The sequence below is a fragment of the Amblyomma mixtum genome, chromosome 2 (assembly GCF_055824585.1).
Source record: "Amblyomma mixtum isolate Tamu chromosome 2, ASM5582458v1, whole genome shotgun sequence".
Taxonomy (NCBI): Eukaryota; Metazoa; Arthropoda; class Arachnida; order Ixodida; family Ixodidae; genus Amblyomma; species Amblyomma mixtum.
The window spans coordinates 242,470,190-242,495,183 of NC_143013.1; the positions used below are offsets into that span (position 1 = coordinate 242,470,190).

Here is a 24,994-nt window from a genome sequence, read left to right on the forward strand (position 1 = left end):
TGATCGAGTGTGCCACTCATTTTTTTACTCTCTTTCAGAGCACGTCAATGTGGGTTCAGTTGTTTCCAATGGAGTACGTCTCTGTTATACTGACTGCTCCACACGCTTGATCGTTAATGGCTGTCTTTCATCAACCGGTGCCCGTTCTGTCTTCGGTGAAACAAGGTTGGCCGTTGTCTCCGCTGCTCTTCGCTTTGTACTTAGAGCCGCTGCGTATCAGTATTCTGAATTGAGGTTCCGTTCGTGGTTTTCGTATTTTGGGTAATGAGCTCAAAATATTACCTTATGCTCAAGATCACGCATTTTTCTGCGCTTACAATAAGTTGTCCGTTTAACGGAGGAGTTCGGCTGTTTCGGGTGCAAGGATAAATTGCTCTAAATACTGTGGTCTGTGGTTTAGTATGCGATGGATTACATCTGCTAAATATGCTGGTGTTTCATGGACGCGTAAGCCACCGAGGTACCATGACGTTCGATTAAAATGCTACAACCAGAGTGCGCATTACTGGAAAGAACGCATGGCAACCTTACAGCGTTACGCCCAGATTTCTGTCCCTAGCGGTCTCTCGATATTCGGCAGAGCGATGAGCTGTAACCTGCTTTTGACCAAAGTAATACAAAATGTTATGAACATTATTCCCTGTGCTAGGAGCGGCTGCAGAGAATGTTAGTTTCTTTGAGTAGGATTCGTCTTTTGTACCTACGAGACATGATATCGTGTTCCTACCTACCTGTCAGCGTTGGTGGCATTGCTTTAGCCCATCTTTATGTGCGACATGTATTGTTTCGCGTTTCATGTTTTTCCGAGATACTTCTTACACGATAGTTCGTGCGTTCATGCAAGTTAAGTTAATTACTATTTTAGCTTTACTTATTGCTTCTCCATCTCTTCCATCTCTTCTAAATAGGTATATAAACATTAATTTCGATTTTTTTTTTCCTGTTCACGTCGAGAACTTCATAATTTGTTTTTGAATAACGTGCTTTAGGTTTCCTTACGTATACATAATGCTGTTTCGGGTATTCTTTGGTGTTTCCTTATGTGCTTGTGTTTAAAATTGTATAAACACTTATGCTGCCTCCCTGCTGATCATTAGGATCGTAGACTCGTCAACCTGCCCAAGGGCAGCTTTTTTCTACGATTCCTCCATCTGTATTGTTAGATGGGAAATAAACTTTGAACCTTTGAACCTTTGAAACTCTTCTAATATTTGTGGTCGTTCGTGTTTATAAGGGTTAATCCATGAGGTCTACTTCGATGTTCGTTTCATAGAGTTTCGTTTTGCCCCTGAGTTCTTGTTTTCAGTGCCGCCGAAACGGTTAATTGTACATGACGGACATAAAATATTGCGTAAAATTGTCTCTCTCGTCATGTACACAGACTTTATTCTATACGCTGCACACAGAGACGTTGCCTGTTGAAACATGACAAGAGGGAAAAGGCACTTTTGTGCCTTGGGCAAAATGCCGCCTCTGTGACGTTCAGTTGCCATAGAGAATTGCTGCATCGATTGTAAGCACGCAAAAATGTCTGGGATGTCCTGCAGTGGATATAGAAAAAAGCGCATTAATTTCAGTGCTCAGGCTCTAAGATACCTTACAGCACTGGTATTTGTTGATGAACCCTATGTTCTTTCTTACTGGACCGTCATTGTGAATATGCTGTATCATTATCATCCCATTTTTATCGACTGATTGAACATTTCAGGGAAATATATGCCCAGACAGGCTTCAAACAGAAGTGGCACTCTGTCTTGATGATATGCACAGCCTAGGCTCCATTGTAGTGCTTTGCTGCCTGGACGTATCTTGTTTTGAGGTGGCCTTGATACTACTTCCTAAGTTGTCCGCAGTGCAGTTTATTTATTTATTTATTTATTACCTCAAAGGCCCCGATTGTGGGGCATTACATGAGGGATGGGCGAATTACATGCAGATTATATAAAGATTACAGAGTATATAAAGATCAGGATACATAAAGATTACAGGGCAGTTGTTAGTAGTTCGACAGCTGTCTTGCCTGGACGTGTCTTTCTTAACTAGGCTTAATACTGCTTTTAAACACTTTGTGAATGGTGCACGTACATAGAACATTATTTAATTTTAATAAATGCTGTGTTAAAAAAAAAAGTGGCGATGGCAGAGTGGTCTGAGACTTCGACGAACAAAGTTGATCTGACTGCGCTTGGCTGTGCTGGAGATTCTTTCTGCTGGTCGGCATTCGTAAAAAAAATGTTCAGAGTGTTTTGGATAAGTTGGGCCCCATGTTCGACCTAATGTTCACCACGGATTCCGGATGATGTTCGCCTGAATTTGCCGGGAGCGGGAGCTGAGAGCATTTCATGCTTAATAACAGGACTTTTCTGCGGGAAAGACCTGGGATAATTTTTTTTTAACTAAATTCTGTTTACTTTTATTTTATAGATTGATTGACTAACGGCATATTTTGATTTGTTGAAGGACGGAGGAGAGATTGTGCTACAAAAACTAGGCACCCTGTATACGCAATGCCTTGTGACCTCGAGAGTACCAGAAGCTTGGAAGAACGCTAACATTATCTTAATTCATAAGAAAGGAGACCCCAAGGACTTGAAGAATTACAGACCAATCAGCTTATTGTCCGTCGCCTACAAGGTATTTACTAAGGTAATCGCTAATAGAGTCAGGACAACCTTGGACTTTAGTCAGCCGAATGATCAGGCACGCTTTCGTAAAGGATACTCGACAATAGACCACATTCACACTATCAATCAGGTGATAGAGAAATGCGCAGAATATAACCAGCCCCTATATATAGCCTTCATTGATTACGAGAAAGCATTTGACTAGTGGAAACCTCAGCTGTCATGCAGGCATTGCGGAATCAGGGTGTAGAAGAGTGTTATGTGAAAATATTGGAAGATATTTATAATGATTGCACAGCTACTATAGTTCTCCATAAAGTCAGCAATAAAATTCCAATACGGAAAGATGTCAGGCAGGGAGACACGATCTCGCCAATGCTATTCACCGCCTGCTTACAGGAGGTATTCCGGGGCCTGAAATGGGAAGAGTTGGGGATAAGAGTTAATAGAGAATACCTGAGTAATTTGTGATTCGCTGATGACATTGCCTTGCTAAGCCACTCAGGACAAGAACTGCAAAGCATGATCAATCAGTTAGACAGGCAGAGCAGAACGGTGGGGCTAAGAATTAACATGCAGAAAACCAAAGTAATGTTCAACAGCCTAGCAAGGGAACACCAGTTCGCAATTGGTAGCGAGGTGCTGGAAGTAGTAAGAGAATATGTCTACTTAGGGCAGGTAGTGACCGCAGATCCGGATCATGAGAGGGAAATAACTAGAAGAATAAGAATGGGGTGGAGCGCATATGGCAGCTTCTCTCAGGTCATGAATGGTAGCTTACCAATATCCCTGAAGAGAAAAGTATACAACAGCTGTATCCTACCGGTACTCACCTATGGGGCAGAAACATGGAGGCTAACAAAGAGGGTTCAGCTTAAGTTAAGAACAACGCAGCGAGCTATGGAGAGGAAAATGATAGGTGTAACGTTAAGAGATCGGAAGGGGGCGGAGTGGGTGAGGGAACAAAAGCGAGGTAATGACATCTTAGTTGAAATCAAGAGGAAGAAATGGGCTTGGGCAGGGCATGTAATGCGAAGGCAAGATAACCGCTGGGCAACGGAGTGGATTCCAAGAGAAAGCAAACGTAGCAGGGGACGGCAGAAAGTTAGGTGGGCGGATGAGATTAAGAAGTTTGCGGGGATACAGTGGCGGCAACTGACAAAGGACAGGATTAATTGGAGAGACATGGGAGAAGCCTTTGCCCTGCAGTGGGTGTAGTCAGGCTGATGATGATGATGATGATATTTTGAAAAGAGATGGGCGCCCTTTGTTCGAAGAACTCCTATTGTGTTCTAGGACAGTTTTTCTCGTCGTAATAGGACCCCAGAGTGTGAATAACCATTCCAAAATCGAGTTGACGGGGAAAGCATGAGGCTTGATCTAATAATTCCGGTTAAGCTGTAGCTGACGTGTTTAAACCTGCCATCTTTTTTTTTTCTTTAACGCCACTGCTCAAGAAACACTAGCCGCGCTATTGGTTAACGTTCTTTCCTTACCTGTGCCAAGAATCTAGATTCCAAAAATTTTTCGTACTGGAATTCAGTGATGTTCAGAGACCAAAAATTTCTCTAATTAGACATAAAAGTCACTGTTTTTTGCCGTCATTATTTGCGATGGGTTGGAAAGGCTCCGAATCTTTCCCTGCGTCAATTTATGGTATTTTAATCTATCCCTGCTATTCATTGGGATTAATGAAAGCCAAAGAGCAGGGATTTACCAAGTACAAGTCGTTGAGCGTGTTTATTTTATTTTTATTATCCGCTCTCCGCTACGTATTCCCCAGCAGAGGCAAATTATTGCCCCTCAAAACAGGCCTTCCAGCCAACGGCGTCGACCTGTTCTCGTGACATTACAGACAATGCCCTAACGTGGATTCGCAAGTGACTGGCAAATGCCTCCGCGAAATTGGAACCTCGACGTCATGACATTCGGTCAACGCCATTGCCGGGAAGGCCTGCTTTGAGCTGTACTTGCAGCTGTATTCTTGACTTGTATGGTACTATTGTTAAAGGGAAAAAGTTTTCAAACCTTGCTTGATCAGAATGTGCGGGTCTTAATGTAAGAAAAAAAAACAACAGGCACTGAGTGATTAGTATGAATTCGTACTACGTGCATGACTTTTACTACTGAGGCTATGGTCAGTTATTGATCGCTTAGCTGTAGAGAACAACAACATAACTTCGGGAACTGTAAAATAAATTTAAGCTTGCAGTGTCTCCCAACGTAAAGCTCAGAGCCGTGAACATTTCAGTATGATTAAGAATTTCCCACGAGTAATATGAAAATAATGAAAGTTGTCCTATCTTAGGTAACAGAACTTGGACGTCGTTCGGTACAATTAAAAACGTGGCTGCAAAGTCTTATGGTGCAAAGTTTACATTTGTAAACAATAGCTGGCTTGGACATACATGGGTTTAGACGAAGAAAAATATTTTGACAAAAATGGCAAAAAGTGAAGCGAACCATGGGGCTCGAACCCACGACCCTGAGATTAAGAGTCTCATGCTCTACCGACTGAGCTAGCCGGGCAACAGGCAAGGAGGCAGAAAAGAAGACCCTGCTGTGAATCATGAACATATAACAACTGGCCCAACTTTCTTCTCTCACGAGTCTTTAGTACTCTTTTGCTATTCATTTGTTTCATTGTCGTAACTGAATAAAAATGCAATCGTGCGAGATCACAATGGCTGTCCTGGTTGTCCTGACCCCCTTAGCGATTACCTTAGTAAATACCTTGTCGGCAACAGACAATAGGCTGATCGGTCTGTAATTATCCAAGTCATTTACGACTCCTTTCTTATGAATTAAGATAATGTTACCGTTTTTCCAAGCTCTATGTACGCTCGAGGTCACAAGGCATTGCGTCTACAGGGTGGTTTGTTTTTCGAGCACAATCCCTCCTCCATGATTCAACAAATCTGTTGTTGTCTGATCCTCACCAGCTGCTTTCACCCTTTGAATTGCTCCTAAGGCTTTCTATACTTCCTCCTTCATTACTGGTGGGATTTCCCATTGGTGGGCTCTACTGCCCCTCTCAGTAACACTCTGATTACAACCGCTACTGTATAGATTTGTGTAAAACCCTTCGGCTACTTTAGCTACCTCATTCATATTGCTTATGACATTGCCATCTTTGTCTGTTATCGCATACATCTGGTTTTTACCGACGCCTAGTTTTCTCTTCACTCCTTTTAGGCTAACTCCGCTCTTTAGAGCATGCTCGATTTTCTCCATGTTAAACTTCCTGATGTCGGCTACCTTGACCTTATTTATTAATTTCGACAGCTCTACTAGTTCTATTCTGTCTGGGGAGTTAGACGTCCTCATGCTTTGGCATTTCTTAATCAGATCTTTAGTCTCCTGAGATAGCTTCCCGGTTACCTGTCGAACCATCCTACCGTCTACTTCTACGGAGCACTCTGTAATGATAGCTGTGAGACGATCGTTCATTGTTTCAACATCACGGTCGCCATCTTCAGTTAAAGCGGAAAATCTGTCCTGCGGCAATATCCTGAATTGCTCTACCTGCCCTCTTAATGCTAACTCGTTCATAGACTTCCGCTTCACTAATTTCCTGCGCTCCCTTTTTAAATCTAAGCTAATGTGAGACCTTACCATTCTGTGGTCGTTACAGCGGACCTTTCCGAGGACCTCCACATCCTCTACGATGCCAGGCTGAGCGCACTGAAATAGACTATGAAGTCTATTTCATTTTCAGTCTCACCATTGGGGCTCTTCCACGTCCACTTCCTGTTCTCTCGTTTACGGAAGAAGATATTCATGAATCATATATTATTTCTATCTGCGAACTCTACTAATAACTCTCCCCTGCTATTTCCTAGAACCTATCCCATAGTCACCTACCGCCTGGTCTCCAGCTTGCTTCTTACCTACCTTCGTACTGAAGTCGCCCATCAGTACAGTGTACTGTGATATTAATTTGGTCATTGCCGATTCCACGTCTTCATAGAAGCTTTCAACAATTTGGTCATCATGCCTTGATGTAGGCGCGTACGCCTGCACCGCCTTCAGCTTGTACCTCTTATTAAGCCTAATAACGATAGCTGTCACCCTCTCATTAATACTATAAAGCTTCTTTTTCTTACTAGCTATATCCTGATTGATGAGGAATCCCACACCTAGTTCTCGTCTATTTGCTAATCCCCGATAGCTAATCCACCACCACCCCCCTTTAGTACTGTATACGCCTCATCTGTCCTCCTAACCTCACTAAGCCCTATGACATCCCATTTAATACCCGCTAATTCCTCCAACAGCACCGCTAAGCTAGCCTCACTGGATAAGATTCTTGCGTTAAACGTTGCTAGGTTCAGTTTGCAATGACGGCCTGTCCGGAGCCAGTGATTCTTAGCAGCCGCGCTGGCAGCAACGGCCAATAGCTTTATTTCACACGACCTCTAAAATGAGTAAGCAAAACGCAAAGAATGAGATTTAAAAAAAAAAGCGCCCAAAGTGGGGCTCGAACCCACGACCCTGAGATTAAGAGTCTCATGCTCTACCGACTGAGCTAGCCGGGCTTTTTTTTTTTATTACTGAGCTAGCCGGGCGACGGGCGAGGCGGCAGAGAAACATGTATTAACGCAACCATTGCCTGCGCGGTCAAGCAGCAACCCTTTCGGAGTCTCGCCAAGGTGTGGCAGAGTTCATTGGCCGATGTCTTAGCGCCGCTACGGAGCAGCGCTACTGCTATAACCTCGCCGAGCAAATGTGTGCAGCACCTGGAGCTGTGCCAACGGAAACCAGAGAGGCAGATACGGAACAGCAGAGAACGAAGGATAATGACAAGTATTCTCGGTGGCTCGATAAGGCAACTGACCTGGCGCTCGCATGCAGTAAGACGTCTCGTCCACACTTGTCACGGATTTAGATTAAAATTGCGGTCGTACCGACCGTAGTCGCATTCACGTTAGCGAAATGGAAGATGAGCTCAAGGAGAACTCTGCCATCCATTTTCTCTGGCATGAAGGATACAACCTTCAGCGTATCCGCTACCTAAGTGATTCAAACCTGCACCGCTAATCTTTCTGAATGGTTACGCGAAAGAAATTATTCGGGGTGTATTAATGGTTTGATTTGGATTATTGGGGTTCAACGTCCCAAAGCGACTCGGGCTATGAGGGACGCCGTAGTGACGGGCTCCAGAAATTTCGACCATCTTGGTTCATTAACGACATCGCACAGTACACAGGCCTCAGTACACGGGTGTATTATTTAATTTCAAGTAGCCCGGATGAGGAAACATCTTAGCGCATCCAGTTTTCGAGGCATAGGATGAGGCTCGGTGTAACGATTCTTGCTGAGTTCTAACCGCGCTATTTCAAATATGTCGCCTTTTGTTGAATTCCGCTGTTGCGTGAAGAAACACCTCATTCATTATAGCTCTTAAAGTATCTGGGTTATCAAGATTTACCCAGGAAACCAACTGCCACACATTATTTTTCATTTCTGCTTCAATTACCCACCAAATGACTTACCCACCAAAATTCAATCTCGCGCTGGCCTTTTCGCAGATGACTGTGTAATTTATCGTGAAATAACCAATCCTAATGACGAAAAGATTCTGCAATCAGACCTTAACGCAGTAACTGCATGGTGTCAGGATTGGTTAATGACTCTTAACTCTAACAAGTGTAACTTAATGCATGTATCTCGAATTAACTCTAATGTTTCTTCTTATATTCTTCAGGATTCCCCGCTTGAACAGGTAACATCTTACAAATACTTGGGCGTCTTATTTTCATCCAAATTATCATGGGAACAGCACATCAACTATATAACTAGCAACGCTAACAGATCTCTAGGCTATCTGAAACGTAATTTTGCGAACATTTCTTCATCTCTTAAATTACAATTTTATAAAACACTTATCCGTCCAAAGCTTGAGTATGCTGCTTCTGTATGGGATCCCGGCCTTGATCATCTGGTAACAACCATCGAAGCTCTTCAGAATCGGTCTGCTCGCTACATTCTCAGTAATTATCATCGTACTGCCAGCACAACTAACATGAAAAACACATTACACCTACCTCCACTCTCCTTGAGACGCCAGATACAGCGACTTTGTTTGCTCCATAAAATATACTACCACGACACACTTCACAATCTTTTACTCCACCGGCCCTCTTATGTGTCACATCGCGTGGACCATCGTCATAAAATTGGATCTTTCGCATGCCACACGAATACCTTTCATAATTCATTTCTCCCGCGCTCAATAACAGAGTGGAACCACCTTCCCGAAGATCTTGTGTCTATTACTGATGTTACATTGTTCAAAAATGCCTTAAAAGCTCATTTTGGTGTTCCTGATTAATCGTTACGCACTGTTTATTTATGTTTTACCCCCGTATTACTACTTGTATTGTGTTCTACAGTTATATTTTGGTGTTCCTTACTTGTAGTACTTGTATTGAATTCTTGGATGTTTATTGTTACCTTCTGGTGTTCCTTACTATTTTTGCACTGTTTTTGACACCCCTATATATATGTGTATATATATGTATATGTATATATATATATATATATATATATGTATATATATATATATATATATATATGTGCCTGTGCTTTTATCTTAATTATGTTGAGTATTCCACTCCCCTCTGTAACGCCCGACCCGGGCCCTGAGGGTATTCGAAATAAATAAATAAATAAATAAATTGTGTGCTGACGAAACACTTACGACATCTCACAATGATGAAGGCAACATCAGCAAAATTTTAGACGCGGCGCGTCCCTTATTCCGATACTGCTGCTAAACGTTGCATTTAATTACAAATTTTCTGCAGTGTTGCCCATGATTTCGTCGCCCAGTTTCAGTCAAGCGCGGAGAGCTTTACCTCAGGCGGTGACTTTGCTTTGAGAAACTGACTTATTTACCATAAACCGCTTTCCTTTAATAAGCCGTTTACGTCCCCAGCATCATGCAGAAAGTCGCTTCTTAAGAATGCTAACCTCTGAGTGCAGCTAGGCGGCGCAACACAACGCTCTTACTTTTATGGTGAAAGGGCAGCGTCAAGGGAGCCGCAACAGCAGTCCGTCATCCGAAAACGCCCATTGCTGAAGACATAAGTAAGACATAATGAAGACAACGTTGCTTTGAGTCTTTCATGCGAAGCATACTAGCCGCACAACCGAGCTCTTCTTTGCTGCGCCGCGCACGGCCGCGTGGCTACCAATTGACCTTCATCGGCGCACCACGTGATATGACGTCACAACAGCTGTGAAAGCTGGGGCCTCGTGCGCTCGCTTGCGGACGCGCAGCCTCCGCCGGCGGCCTAACTCCCGCTCCTACCGCTAGGAGATACTGACGTCACGCAGTTGTATAAAAGGCGACGTCCGCTCCGGCGGACGCAGTTGTTGCTGCGACGCGTGTCTTTTCTTTCCTTTTTCTCTTTCCTCTGATCTTTTAACTCTCCTCTATCTGCACGTGGCAGCGGTGGTGGCTTGGCTAGAGCCAGTAGCAGGCCCGTGCAATTTCCTCTTCATCCTTCTCTCAGTCACAACAACAACAACAGTTAGTTGAGAAGTATCTGTTCTCGCTTCGGCGAGCGCGGCTTCGGCCGCTTATCTGTTTTTTGAGCAGAGTCCGCTCCGGCGGACGCAGTTGTTGCTGCTGCGACGCGCGTCTTTTCTTTCCTTTTTCTCTTTCTTCTGATCTTTTAACTCTCCTCTGTCTGCACGTGGCAGCGGTGGTGGCTCGGATGGAGCCAGTAGCAGGCCCGTGCAATTTCCTTTTCATCCTTCTCTCAGTCACAACAACAACAACAGTCAGTTGAGATAGGAGTATCTGATGTCGCTTCGGCGAGCGCGGCTTCGGTCGCTTCTTTTTTGAGCAGCGTCCGCTCCGGCGGACGCGGTTGTTGCTGCGACGCGCGTCTTTTCTTTCCTTTTTGCCTTTCCTCTGATCTTTTACTCTCCTCTATCTGCACGTGGCAGCGGTGGTGGCTTGGCTCGAGCCAGTAGCAGGCCCGTGCAATTTCCTCTTCATCCTTCTCTCAGTCACAACAACAACAACAACAGTTGAGCAGGGAGATGTCAGCCAGGGAGAGAACGGTTCGCTAGACCGCAAAGCGCTAGTTACAAAGAGCGACGGGAACGGGAGAAGAACGAGAAGTACGGCTTGCCAAGCGACGTGCACAGTATGCAGCTAGACGGCAGCGTTCGACAACCGATGCCGAGGTGAAGGATGAAGCTTCGAGTACTTCTACTCGGTTCGAGCGGCGAAATGCTACCAAACGGAAAATGCGTGCTGAAGAAACTCCTGAACAGCGGGAACAGCGCCAGTGTATTTATTGGTTTGAGAAAAATAAAGGAAGAAGCAGAGTAACACATGAGTTGTTCTTTTCTATGAAATGGCTAACCAGGTATAGCCAGGTAATGTCTTGTCTATGAATGGCTAACCAGGTATAGCCAGGTAATGTTTAATTTTTCATCCTAGGCTTAACCATGAGCTAAGCCAGGCCATTTTTTTAGTTTACGATCAGTTAACTTGTGGTGAAGACCGTGCTACAAATTCGCTTATAATAATTTCTACGTTCACAGAGCGCCTAAGATTACAGTTATAGCGTACCGCTGCCTTCTGGCACTACCTCGGCACATGTTCCGCGCGTGTGATTTGTGGAAATGTTTAGCCTGCGGCTACCTCAGTACTGCAGAGTTACCGCACTGGGAACGAACTACGCATGCGTGTGGCACACGCGCGCAACAAGCTTCAGGCGGTAAAGCTCTAAAAGGCAAAGCTCGATACTCAAGCTAGTATTCAGCTTCGCCGTTTAGGATGACAACAACTTCGCCATTCTGTTCCTCAAGCTGAATTTCGCTCTCTAACGCTAAAGTAAAACGTTTAATGAAAGTTCTCACAGGATGACAGTAATAACTGCTGTTGGTAATAAGCACTTATTCGCTGCGCATGAATACTCGGAGGGCTAGGAAAAAATAATTCCTCCGTCGAGCCGGATTCGAACCAGCGACCTATGGATGTCCATAGTGCGAAGCCTCCTACAGTCCACCGCTCTACCAACTGAGCTATCGACGGAAACAACGGCAGAACCGGCTTCCTTTCCTCAAGGGCGACGTGTGTAGCTCTTGCAGGAAAAGCCATCGCGGCAGCGGAACGTTTTACTTTATGATGGGACAATGGCCTCGAGCTGTTCGCGCCGCTATTCCCTTTCCTCGCATTCTGCACTGAGTGTTTTCGTTTTGTCTCGTTTTGTTTTACTGCAAATGTGAATGTTTTCGAGGAAAGGAAATGCACCGCAAGTGATTCACTCTCACTGGACACCTGAACCGGCCACTGAAGGAATTGATAAAGGAGACGGTAGAAGAAAATAGAGGCATCGTGTTTGTGGTTACCGATTAGCTTCGACTACTCGGGGTTCTTTAACAATCGCTTTTATTTCGCAGTTTGGCTCCGTCTTATATGCAGCCATCGCGACCAGCATTCATTTCTCTGTGCGCTTATACGATCGCTATTATCCGTCCAATTAGGCGATTTTCACGAACACGATACAGCTGCGCCTCCTATGATTTGATACCTTGATACCAGTCATAAGAGGGAGTAAATGATGCCCCCTCCAATTGCAGTCTCTGACTCTCTCCAGCTCACTAGCCTTTGTGCCTATTCCGCGCGTACAATGAGAATGAGCTAGGGTACCCAGTAGCTATCGACATACCATAAGAAGGGGGCGAATAAATTATTTTGTACCTTACACTTCGCGAGGCAGTGCTTTGTAAACGATCATGACGTAGTCACCACTGGCTTACGCTGGCACCTCGCGGTGGTAAGGAGCTGAGTAGAAGCATCCTGAACGCTCCCACAGCGAAAAAATTGATTAAACTTGCATTTAAAGTCTATAGAAAGTGCAGTGAGGACACAGGCTTTACGTGCGCTAAAAAATGTCAAAAGAGTGTCGAGATAGAAATTTGTTTATTAGACATGTTTTTTTTACTCCAAAGCGAGTGCCTTCGAAGAAGTATCAAAGAGAGAGTACCGAGCAGAAAAATAAAAATAAGTTCCGACAAAGTCATTGTAAACTTTCTATACCGTGTGGCATAGCTCAAAGCACATCATTTATTTCGCAGGAGGCAACATGGCACAACACTTGCTGTTTATTGTTTTTATTGAAAAATGTAACATCATAACCTCTGACGTTGTTCCCCGCACTTTATTCAGCCATTTCTGCAGTTTCTCCGGTGCTTTCTCTGCTCACTTCTTTCCTTAGCAGCCTTGGCCCGCTCGTTCGTGAATTGTCATCAGGTGCTGCAGCAGTGTGCTATACAGCGACTTTATGCGCATATTGCTGCTGCTATTTGTTCACCTCCTCTCGGCACAACCCGAATGCGCTGTTGAAGCCTGACGACTAATATGGCGCAGTAACTGACCTCACCATGGTCTGATACAACTCAAGAACGAAGCATCAAATTCCCCAGGGGATTAAGCCCGGATCATCAGGAAGATCAGTAAACAGGAAAAATCAGTAAACGTCATTAGAGGACGTCCTTTGAGGGGAATTAACCGGTTTGTTCCCGAGTTGTATCCTACAGTGTCAACCAGTGACCACGGAAGACTGAGACCACACAGGAAGAGTGTACCTGCAAGGAAAGCAAAACGGACCCTGACAGAAAAAAAACACTGATGAGCGTTTTTTGTGACCCGTATCGTGATTCCTAACATTTCTTGTTTCTAGATCTATTTCGAATTCCACAGTACCATGCCGTCCCATACTTCATGCTGAACCGCGGCAACATGCAAATTTGTTTCCATAAACGCACCTTCGGCATCTATCTGAGACGGCGTTAATTGGAAAATTACATATGCATCATGTATACACACCTGAACACATCTGGAGGTCGATACTCGGCGCATTACTTTTCCATTTCTAATGCACTGCATTTCTGCAACCGACCGCTACGAAAGGTGCTGCTCGATCTCTTGGCAAATGCTGCGAGGGACGTGAATTTGTAAGTTGATATCTTAATCTTCTTTGCGAAATTAAGAAACGGTAAGAATAGATGCTGGAGGCTTTACACGAGAGGCGATTCTAGCATGAACACGCCATGCAGTACTGCGTTATTCAACTAAACAAACAAGGGAAGGCGCCATTCGAAAAGCGCGGGCTTACTAGAGGGTCGCGGCCCTTCGTGACGCGCGTACAATGCGACATTCCTCTGCCCCGGCCACACTGCGGTGCTCCCGTTCCTCGCCGCTTTGTAGTTCTAGATCGGGGGGGGGTGGGGGGGGGGGGCAGATAATGTCACGCTGTACGCACGTCACGGAATTAATTCCCAGCTTTGGAATTAATCGACAAACTGCTACTTAAATGATGTTCCAGTGGGTGTTTATTGCGCCAAAAGAAGCTGAAGTAGATGTCTGCTTTGTCTTTAGCCTCACATGTCCGAAAATAACCTTTTCTTTTTAATTTCAGCCATTATATGAAAAGAAAGAAAAAATAGAAGGCATGTCTTTCTTCCAGCCCGATCTGAACAGCAGTGCCATTTTATTATTATTTTTTTCCATCAGAGCTTTACTTTGCGAAAACAAGAAAAAATACTGCTTCGCGTAAAGGAAATCATAACACTGTGAACAGTCGCTACAAAGGAATGATTCTGTAACCAGATACAACTAAGGAACAAAGCCTCAAATGCCCCTCAAATGAAGCTCTCCAGCGAATTGCTCCGAGGTTAGCCCCCATGACCACGCTAGCGTGGAATCGCAGAGGGCTGACAGTTAAGAGGGGATTATGAACGGATTAAACGGATTAAACGGATTGACCACGGCGTCAAGGGAGTCGGCCACTGGCTGAAGGGCCTCCTAGGGGCATTTTACACTTCGCTCTTGGGTTGTTTCTCTCTACAGTACAGTTCAAAGAGAGGAAACTGGAAGTAAAATAAGCCAGAATGAGCAGGGTTCAGTAGATGCTAAGAAAACGGGTCTTAAATATGTTGAAAATTTGTCCTCTGCAATTAACCTTAGCCAATGCACAGCTTGGTCAAGACGTCGGACTTCACGCGAGCTCCCTGCTAGTTACCTCACGTAGCCTTCGAGACGACTTGTTATTATCCGAGGTTCTCTAATTCCCGCTTCGAGTTTTACCCTGACACCGCTCCAGGTGCGCCGGGCACTAGCCCTTACGAAGATAGTGCTACTATCCGGCCGACTGTAGAATTAAAAAAAAAAAACATTTCGCAACTTCGCAGGACCACAAAAGGGGTTGCCTATAGCCTGCGGGTAATGGAAGCAGTTAATGCATGCTCACTCTCCCGCCTCAACTGTGACGTGGCTAGCTCAGCCTTTTTTTTTATTCTTTAAAGGGGCTCTGAAAGCGGCTCTAAAAAAGTCGCGATATGCCTAAGATGTTAAAGGACGCCGCTTCACGAATATCCTACAGCAAGAATTTTCTTAATGTGGTTGGTAGAAGCGGAGTTATCTGTAGTCAAAACTTTAATTTCAGGGTCTTCGCGCTTTTTCCTATCGTCTCGTCACTTTCTGCACGCTGAGGGTTCCGTGAAAGTTCGGCGCTCCTCCGCCGGTCCCACCTCCGGGGGCGGAGCTTCCTGACCCGGCGGAGCTTCCTGACCCGGCGGAGCTACGCGGCTTACTGGCCGCGGCCACGATAGCTGCCTGTCGTCTCAAAGAATCTGACCAATAGCCATCTCTGAACTGGTATATGCAGGTGCGAGCGACGGAGGAGGGTGCAGGCTTGACAATGTCTCCGGAAAGGGCTGGCTGCAGGGATGGGTTCTCTGCTGTGTGTAGGGTCAAGTGTACATGATAACAGTTCATGTACTCTCCTCATGATGTGTTTCAGATCACCTTTAATTACAGGGCCGTGGGTTTGAGTACAGTGTTGGGTGCATTGTTTTTTTTCTTTGTTTCACACTTCTCCCGCATTCTTGTTTTTTTTTCCTTCTGTAAAGGAGCATTCAAATAAGCAATGCGCCGTTGTTGACATCCGCTGCAAAGCCTTACCATTGTAGACCCTTAAATGAACCTGCATCTGTAACCGCATAGCGAGACGTGCAAGCTTTGTTAACCAAGATTAGCTAATTACCTTTGCATTCTATTTTTCTGCATGTGTGTTTCCGACGTATAAGATTAAACTGAATGCTATCCCAGAAACGGCATAACAGATTTTCTGTGTGTGTGGGTGTGCGATAATTACCTTATCTGCACAAAAACAAACACGTGCCGTTTGTCAAAAAGGCTGCCCGAATATCTGAGGCCCTACTTCGTGTAGGGGCGAATAGGAGACGAGCAGCAGAAAGATTATTTCATCGATTCCAGGGTCTGTTAGGTTTACCGGATGTCTAAGGTAAGCTCACCCCTAATTTTTAAAAATAACCTTTTTTTGGCATACAGAAGATTTCTGCGCCTCGATAATAGTGCTGGTGGAGATCAGAAACCATATCAACCATGTTAACTAGCAGGCTGGTTAAATAAATTTGGTAGGTCACTTTCTCAATTATTAAACTGCTGCGTTTAATTGCAAATAAAGGTTTGCAGCTGGCAGTTAGTAATAGTTGTGTCAATTTTTTGAATCTAGAACGTGCGTATAACCCTGTCGCTTAACAAATTCTGTTCACCTCGCACGCACATATCTGAATTGCGCGTCTTTGTCGTGCACGCTGCACCGCCCTCCAGTATACGTCATCTGACATGTGACCAGTCATGTGATGTGACCTGCGCTCTCGTGTTCTTTGGAGCATTGAGTAGCAGCGGGCGCCGTATCGCGATAGGGTAGAAAGCGTACCGTGGGCGGGACAGACAAGACCACGTGACATGAACGCCATGGAGTGTCGTGTACTGGTGGGCGCTGCAACGCGCGCGCTAAAGAGATGCGACTACAGAGCCGGGGGTATTCGCGAATTTGAAACTATAGATACTGATACGGATATTACTAATGGCCAGCTACAAATCCTCATTGTATTTCCCATGCACTCGTGAAAAACGCATAATTCAGTGGAGACGATCGCGGATAGGAAATAAAATAACAAAATAGGAGAAATTACAGCGAATAAAGAGCCTCACAAGTCAAAGATACACGAAAAAGAAAGAAGCCTCCCCAGCGTAGAACGTAAGGAGTGTAAGCTGCAGCACAAGTTGCCGAGGCCATTGTCCTGTCAAGGCCAAGTGGTTAGTCGAGCACGCCTTCTTCTGAACAAAGGACAGCACACAGCGCACTTGAGGAAAAGAAACCGGTGTCGCCACCATCCCCGTTGATAGCTCAGTTGGTAGAGCGGTGGACTGTAGAGGTCTCGTGCTACGGACATCCATAGGTCGCTGGTTCGAATCCGGCTCGACGGAGTGTTTATTTTTTTACTTTTTAATACGTGCATACTCGCCCAGTGTCGTCAATCTGCTAGATTATTACTGTAAGCAATCGGAAGCAAGCTCAACATATGTGTAGAGGGTAACGATACACTCACGAGGTCGCGAAGTTCTTTGACGCAAAGTAATAGCCAGCGCCTCTGCTGGGGCTTTTTTTTTAACAAGCTTTGAAATGGTTTTGCGTAAGAAAAGATGGTGGTTTTTTTTTTTCAATTTAGTATAAAAAGACACAACACAACATAACATATTTTTGCTAACGAACACAATTAGCTTGTTATTAGTTGTTCATCCAATCATAATCGCCCGCCAGCTGAAGTCATCCGCTGCAGAAGACCACCGCTGTGTGCCGACACCGTCAGTGCCATGATTTTGGTTCTCGAGCAAATTAAATATTAAATACAGAAATACGCGTGTTATGACCGGTGGTAATAGCGTCGACATAACTCAACAGTTATAACAAGGAAGCAAAATAATGCACTCAGATTAAGTTGCAGGGCCCCTTTAAGCAGTTTCAACCCGGCAAGCGCCGGTACTGGAAGTGTCGTAAAAAAGATATGAACATCCAGTATTTATTCGCTTAAGGTCCCTTCATTGTAGAAATGCCGAAAAGTACGAAATATATTAAGAAAACGGTGATTGCAATATAATGAACATTTTCTTTAACAAATTTTCTAAATTTCTGAATGTCTTAGGACGATAAGACTGAGCACAAATGCGCAGACCAACGAAGTAAATAAAAGCGAAACTAAAATATGTTCCATCATCTATTAATGCAGCTTATTACGATCAAATGCATATCTGAGAGCTTATACTTGGGCAGTGTTTTGATAAATATGTTCGAAAAGGCCGCATCACCGAGTATATCAGCAATTCATGTTTTCCAGCGAGCAGAAATAAAAGTTTACATCAGGGTGTCGAACCGGAACCGAACCTGAACCCGAAACCGGAACCGAACCCGAATTTTCACCCGGAACAGGAGCCGAACCGAACCCATATTTTTTTCGCCATCTTGGAACTGAACCCGAACCGGAACGATTCAAAGGAACCGCTCCGAACCGGTTCGGGACTCGGTTCAGCCCCACTTTCTTCCAACTAGGCACACATTTTTTTTTTTTTCAGACAAAAAGAGATAGCCTAGCGCGTAGGTTTACCCATCCGAAGCTGTCTGCGCTAGAAAGTGCGGAAATGGCACCCAGTATAGGCGACAACAGAATTGAATGAGTTGTGGTGTCTGTAAAGAAACCTAATTGACGCTTCTGCAATGTATTGGCACCAATTATAAAGCATTTATTTATTTATTTATTTATTTATTTATTTATTTATTTATTTATTTATTTATTTATTTATTTATTTATTTATTTATTTATTTATTCGCATGGCCGGAGCATTACAGAGAGAAGTAGGTAGTAATAAGAAATATAAAAGACCAATATTGGTACAGCAGAATTAGATTATATAATCGCTAACAACATTCTTAAGTAACTCGGGAGTTTGTAACGCATGCAATGGAAGCGGGAGGGTGGTTCCATTCCTTAGCTGTATTGGGGAGGAATGTGAAAAAATGAAAGTTGGTGCGACTGCTTAACCCTTCAACCTTGAACTGATGGTCGCTGAGGGCAAAAATATATGAAGGCGGCAGATGTAGCGAGTCTCTGAGATGAGGGTTATAAAAGTAGATTTTGTGAAACAGATGTAAACATAAACATGAATAGATATAGACATAAACAGACATTGTACGTCAGGTTTGTATGAAATCTTCAGTTATTACTTCTCCCCCTTTACATGTTTGTGTATGGTCGTAATCAAATTGTTAGCACTGATCTAACTCAATAAAGGTCTATAGACACCAATTTTTCGCTTGCGTGTTTCCTTCTTTAACGATGCTTTCGACATTGGTGCTCATGAAGCACTCCGTGGTATCGCCTACTACCAACAAATAAATTATATTTGAATTTCTTCTTGACGCTGTTCTGGTTTTATCAACAGAGCAATGGCTCTGACGTGTAGTGGAATTCAGGTTACATTAGGCACGAGAAAAACGGCAATGTTACTGCATTAGTAATATGTAGTTTGTTGTAATACTAGCCTATAAAGCACTCTGGTTTAAGTGCAGTAGTGACTCAAAACAACGTGTCAGCGCTTATATCACAGTTTTCCTGCGCCTCACGTGACCTAAAGTTCAACTACACGTTATAGCATCGTTCGGTTGATGAAACCGAGACCGAAACAGCATGAGAAAATAAATTCTTTTCTGAATTATTCAGCCGCCGTAGGCGAATACTACACGGTGATACACGTATTCTATTATCTAGTGCATCATTTGAAAGAATAAAACACGCACAATAAAATTCGTTGTGCATAGTACTTTAAACACCTATTGAGAATAATTTCCCGTTCTTTGCGTCATTTACCACAAATTTATGAAACGTTAGCACAACGACCCAACCACGTTGTGGTGATAGATTTTGAGGAAAGGAAATGGCGCAGTAGTAGTCTCACTTCTCGATGGACACCTCAATGGGAGTCAAAGAAGAAAGAGAGAATAGGGTGCCGTAGTGGAGAGCTCCGGCATAATTTGGACCAACTAGAGACCTTTAGCGTGCACTGACACCCCACAGCACACGGGCGCCTTTTGCGTTTCGCCTCCTTCGAAACGCCGCCAGGTTCTAACATGGGTAAATCGAATAAGTAGCCGAGTGCCCTAAAGTCTGAGCCACCGCAGTAGGTAGTGCAACATTTACTTTTTAAGCGCTCGTTGTCTTCGACAGCTGACGACGCTGAGACTAGGGCGGCAGAAAGTTAGTCCCGACAATCCGCCTCACAGGTGGGCGATGGGGCGTGTGGGGCGACGGTGAAGGTTGTTGAAAGTGCATTTTTACCAGTCAGTGCCCGGATGTGCTCCCACTGGGGTGTGGTGTGCATCAAGGGTGGAGGCTGCACGCACGCAAGCCTCCCCCCCCCCCAAACACAGTGTGGCTATTTTAGGTAAAGGAGGCTATAATGTTAACGCAGTGAAAAAAACAACTAAAACAGTATTCATACTACGAGTTGGACTTGTACTAGTGGCGGCGGAACAGAAAAGCTCCGTTTAGAGATGCCTTAGGCTACTCGGCCATGTCCTAGGCTTCTTGTTATCTTGGTTGCATGGTATATTAGGAACCTTTCTGACCCTCCTTGTGCCTCGCTTGATCTCGTCGAATTCAAAGATATTGGTAGAAGTCCTTGAGCCACCAAGACTCCCTTACTCCGCCCGCACATAAAAATTCCGGAACCAGTCAGGAGGCTGAACTGGCACAGCATATTCCTCCTGCGGTAAATAGCACTGTTCTCTGAACAGTGGCTTCGTTGAACGCGGCAGTTTTGCGTGTTCATCCATCACGCGCGTTTTCCACACGCTATAGTGGTCCTTAAACACGAAGAGTTCGCACGGAATTCCGAAGTCTTTCATCGCAGACAGAAATGTTGTAGTGAAGTGTGCATGATTTCAATGTATTTTTAACAGACTGCTGAATTATGTGGAAAAAAAACATAGCATCACGACAAAAAAAAATCATTTTGTGGCTCAATGATTTCTCGTTTCTTGCACAGGTAGCAGTTCACTGACCACGGCGCAAACGCCTCCTTGGCGCGAAGGTACAGCCTAACGCGTAATGTTCATGTTTGAAGAGTGAAAAAGGTTTTACCGGCCGTTTGAAACTACAGTCGAGCCCATTTATAACGAACCTGACGGTCACGCGGATACCGTTCGTTATATCCGATGCTCGTAGTAAGTTGACTATCCGTATAACAGCCAACAATACTAAGGCCGCTAAAAGTGGCGTTTACTTCTTATAGAACTGCGTTATGCGCGCCTGCTTGTGCAAAGCAGAGCCTGCAGCGGCTCTTTGCAGGCTATCTAGGGCAGTCATTTAATCCTTAGGGACTGTGTATAACTAATCGCGGTTGAAGTGTCCACGGCAGCTCGTGGCACGCCGGCCACATAAATAAAATTCCTGGCAGTACGGGAGGGCTCGTACTTGGTGTTCAACGACTTCGTCAGAGCATGCGCTTCTGCGATTTTGTGGCCCGCAGGAACTTAGTTATCCGAGGAAACATCTGGCCAGCTATGGGTCAACGAAGCGTTTTCACAAATCTACATGCGTCTGCTCACGTGTGTTTCGAGCTTCTTGTTCCGTTCCTGGGCTCATACAGCGACGAAAGTAGCGCAGCGCTCGTGGCACAGAGTACATCAGTTGCAGCGCCCGCTCTATGACGCTGCCTGCACTTGGTAGCAGTGCAAAAGATGAAGCCGACTGGGAAGGCAATGCATACCACGTGACCAGCATGTCTAATAAGGCTTTCAAAATTCTCAAATCACTGCTGTTAGTTGATCCATGACCATGGTCAGTAGCTTCGCTTTCGGCGATGTCCCTTTACCACGCGCACCGCCCTTCTTCCGCCTGGGATGATTTGGCCAGCCAGCGAACACGCAGGAAATGATTGCCCTCGTAGGCCATCGACGCGGGCTTGGCCGGCGGTTACTTAGTGCTTCAATAGAGTTATACCCAAGGAGGTTATACCATACCGTTACCGTGTTTACGCTACCGTTTACAGTGTTTCCAGACGCCGGACTTCCCGGTTAGCGCTGCGCTCTGCAGTGCCCCCTTTTATTGCATTTTTGGGTCGGCATTCTTTCCTGGGCGGTGTCGTGAAGGTTGACGGGTGCTCTCTCATATCCGCGCTTACTGGAAGCACAACCTCTACAACTCCGGGGGCAGTTTACAGCGCCTCCTCGTTCGCTATAACGGAGTGGTGCGGCCAAAGTTGTTCGCTGTGTCTGCGACGAATTGCCAATGCCCTTATGCATATTTTAACGCTAGCACCGTACCCGTTCGTAATAAGCAAGCGTATATCTGCGGCCATTATAAGTGGGCTCGACTACATCCGCTGAATTCGCTTTAATACACAGGTATAAAAAGGCTAGGTAAGGCTGCAGATATATGGGTAGAGGAATCAATGACCGATCACAACCTTAGTTATTTCCCTTGTGGAGAGGTCGTACAGGTATTCTAAGGAAAAGCGAATAGTGAGAAAACCGAATGTATTAGCATAACTTCTCTGACGACCATGTCCAGAAAAGACAGACGAGCACATAGTCGCCTATTTAGCACAGCGGCCAGAAAGGGGTTGTTTTGTAGTTTTGAAAACAAATCCCCTGAAACAAGTTGGTGGACGAATAGTGCACGGCTGATTCACCAGACTCTTTCAAGGGCCCAAAAAACCTGTAGACGCACAGGCTCTCTTTGATAGCGCCCCAGAAAAAGTTACAAATATTCTATGTAGTGCAAGCATACGTTCTTCCAAGCAGAATGGTGCATTTACAAGAATGATGCATCGCAACATCCCAATGAAGATGTTACCAATTTGCATCCGTGCAGAAAAGAAGCGTTCTCAATCCATCCAAGAGTGTTTTTTTTTATCAAACTCTTTTTATCAGAACAAAAGACGTCTACGTCATCATAATAAGCTAAACTTGTAATTTGTCTCTGTACTTGTGAGAAGCCACAGTTAGCTGTGTTTTTGAAGATACTGAGCCATAGGGGCTCGGATATATAACACGAGTCACAAAAGGCGATATCGAAGAGGCGATTGAATTAAAATATGTTTGGTAAGCTCTGGATAGGGAGAGCCAGTGCTCGCAAAAGGCTCTCGTTGAGTAGTGGATGAGCGGTTGAAGGGTTCTCGCATATTCCCGTAACATGTAGGAAAGGATGGGGGGGAGGTGACTGGCAAGTCGGTTTGGGGGTGACAGAAAGGTGTCTGTATACAGGTGTCGATACATGACAGCTTCGTTTCTCAATAGTACGCGGGAACGCAGAGGCCGCGTGCGGGGGTAATGTCGGCACCCGCGTAAGTGCACTGCGCACAAGAAATTCCTGACTGACTCCAGCTTCAGGATGACCGATCACTCGCGCGACGGAGTCTCCGAAAGTGCTCAAGCTGGTGGGTTTTGTAGATGCAAAATCTACTGGCTTTTCGCCTTATACCTAATGAGACGGATTATACCGTACACAGCCAATATACATTAATTTCGATTTCATTGCATTTCGCGGCTCTTGCCGTAATACGTCTTTTTGACACGGACAAAAAACAAAGTGGGTAAAATGAGAACATATCGCATTACACAAATTTTTTGCATTTTTATTTTATATATTGATGCGCCAGAAAAAAACTAAACAACATAAAAAGGTTGATAAAAACCTATCTGAGTTCTAATTTTTTTTTTTGTCCTGAACCCGTTTGAACCCATTTGAACCGGTTCAGTATGGTCTGAACCGATTCGAACCGGAACGGAATGTCGCTCTGGAGCCGAACCCGGAACTGAACCCGAAAGGTGTGAACCCGAACCTGAACCGAACCCAAAAAAATTCCGGTTCGACACCCTGGTTTACATGTTTGCACTCCGTATCAAAGGAGCTACGAGGCGCATTGCAGGAAAAATATTACAGGTTAAAAAGAAAGTAGAATATCATTATTTAGAGGGGAAAAGAAAGAAACGCCCAACGTGGGGCTCGAACCCACGACCCTGAGATTAAGAGTCTCATGCTCTACCGACTGAGCTAGCCGGGCGATTTTTTTTTTTCTTTATTGCATGGAAGAACTTCAGTAGAAAGGAGGAAAACTTCAGTCAGACTGGTTCGAGTCACAAGTTACCGGGCTGCTTAATAGGAGCCCGCCATAGCCCTACCTCAACACTACATCTCTATCCAAACATCAAAATTCAGGGAGGCACACACATTCATCCAGACACGGCAGCCAGCTTGGAGGTTCTTCGCGTGCAGCATATACACTCCTCACCAAAGCACACTGTTCTCGAAACACAGATTTGGACGATCTTGGTGGCTCGGCATGTCTGTCCATCATACGGCTTTTCCAAAGACTGAATAGTCCCATCAACATAAACAGATCATAAGGCACAACAGAGTTTTTGTCAACAGGCAGAAATCTAATAGTGTACGGTGTAATTTCAATGTCCTTCTTGAGAGTTCGTTGTAGTATGTCCCAAAAAAACATGGCATCACGGCACAGGATAAAACAATGATCAATTGTCTCAGGCACGTTACACAGACGGCAATTCACATTCCAAGGTACAAACATCCCCTTGTCATTAAGAAATGTCTTGACAGGCAGCGTCGCTGTGTGTAGTTTGAAAAAGAACGTTTTAGCGGCTGCCTGAATACACATCCGCCTAACACGCTTTAGAACACTGATGTCCAAAGACCCCAGATAAGGCTGCCGATACAATGGTGTAGGGAACAAAGACTCAGTGAGAGCCTGGGTCATCTGTTTTCTCGAGAGGCTATACAGGTAATCTAAAGAGAAGCGCACAGTGAGGAAATTGAAAGTGTCAGCAACCTCCTTGAGGAATCCCCACAAAGTCCCCTCACGAGCCTGCACAGTCGGTGCGAATAAGTAAGGCAAATGAAAACTAAGCCGCCTAATGAGCACAGCTACCAGAAACGGGTGGTTTGCCGATTTTAAAAAGAAAAAACGGGAAATAAGTTGATGCACGAACAGGTGAACAAGACCCACTCCACCACCCTCTAAGGGAAGGAACAAGTTGTCACGCCTCATGGGCTCCCATTGAGAGCGCCAAACGAATGTTGCAAATATTCTGTGTATTGCTTGCACCTTCCTCCTCGCACAATGCAGGACTTGAAGGACATACGCGAGCTTTGCAAACAAAAATATGTTACAGACCTGTGCCCTCGCAAACACTGAGAGTTCCCTACCCATCCAAGCCTGTGTTTGCCGCCGTAGAGTTACAATTTGTGAATCCCAGTAGGCTGTACTGTTGCGAACTTGGTGCAGCGGAACGCCTAGGTACTCAAGAGGGCTACTGTCCCAGCATATGCCACCGAACTGGCTTGGCCTAGTTCCCCAATAACCCAACCAAAAGCCTTTGGATTTCTCTAAATTAAGAGCCGCGCCTGATACATCACAGAACTGTTTAGTCGATTTTAGAGCCTCAAGTACACTC

At 44.9% G+C, this 24,994-nt stretch overlaps 4 non-coding genes across 4 annotated transcripts; 1 reads left to right on the plus strand and 3 right to left on the minus strand.

The window, feature by feature from the left end:
- Nucleotides 1-7,089: 7,089 nt before the first annotated feature.
- TRNAK-CUU (transfer RNA lysine (anticodon CUU)) lies at nucleotides 7,090-7,162 on the minus strand. Its single transcript has one exon. It is a non-coding gene; the product is annotated as a tRNA-Lys (tRNA).
- Nucleotides 7,163-11,590: 4,428 nt separating this feature from the next.
- TRNAY-GUA (transfer RNA tyrosine (anticodon GUA)) lies at nucleotides 11,591-11,682 on the minus strand. Its single transcript is given in 2 exon segments — nucleotides 11,591-11,626; nucleotides 11,646-11,682. It is a non-coding gene; the product is annotated as a tRNA-Tyr (tRNA).
- Nucleotides 11,683-16,859: 5,177 nt separating this feature from the next.
- TRNAY-GUA (transfer RNA tyrosine (anticodon GUA)) lies at nucleotides 16,860-16,950 on the plus strand. The gene is given in 2 exon segments: nucleotides 16,860-16,896; nucleotides 16,915-16,950. It is a non-coding gene; the product is annotated as a tRNA-Tyr (tRNA).
- A 6,560-nt stretch (nucleotides 16,951-23,510) lies between these two features.
- Nucleotides 23,511-23,583, minus strand: TRNAK-CUU (transfer RNA lysine (anticodon CUU)). The gene has a single exon. It is a non-coding gene; the product is annotated as a tRNA-Lys (tRNA).
- Between the last annotated feature and the right edge of the window lie 1,411 nt (nucleotides 23,584-24,994).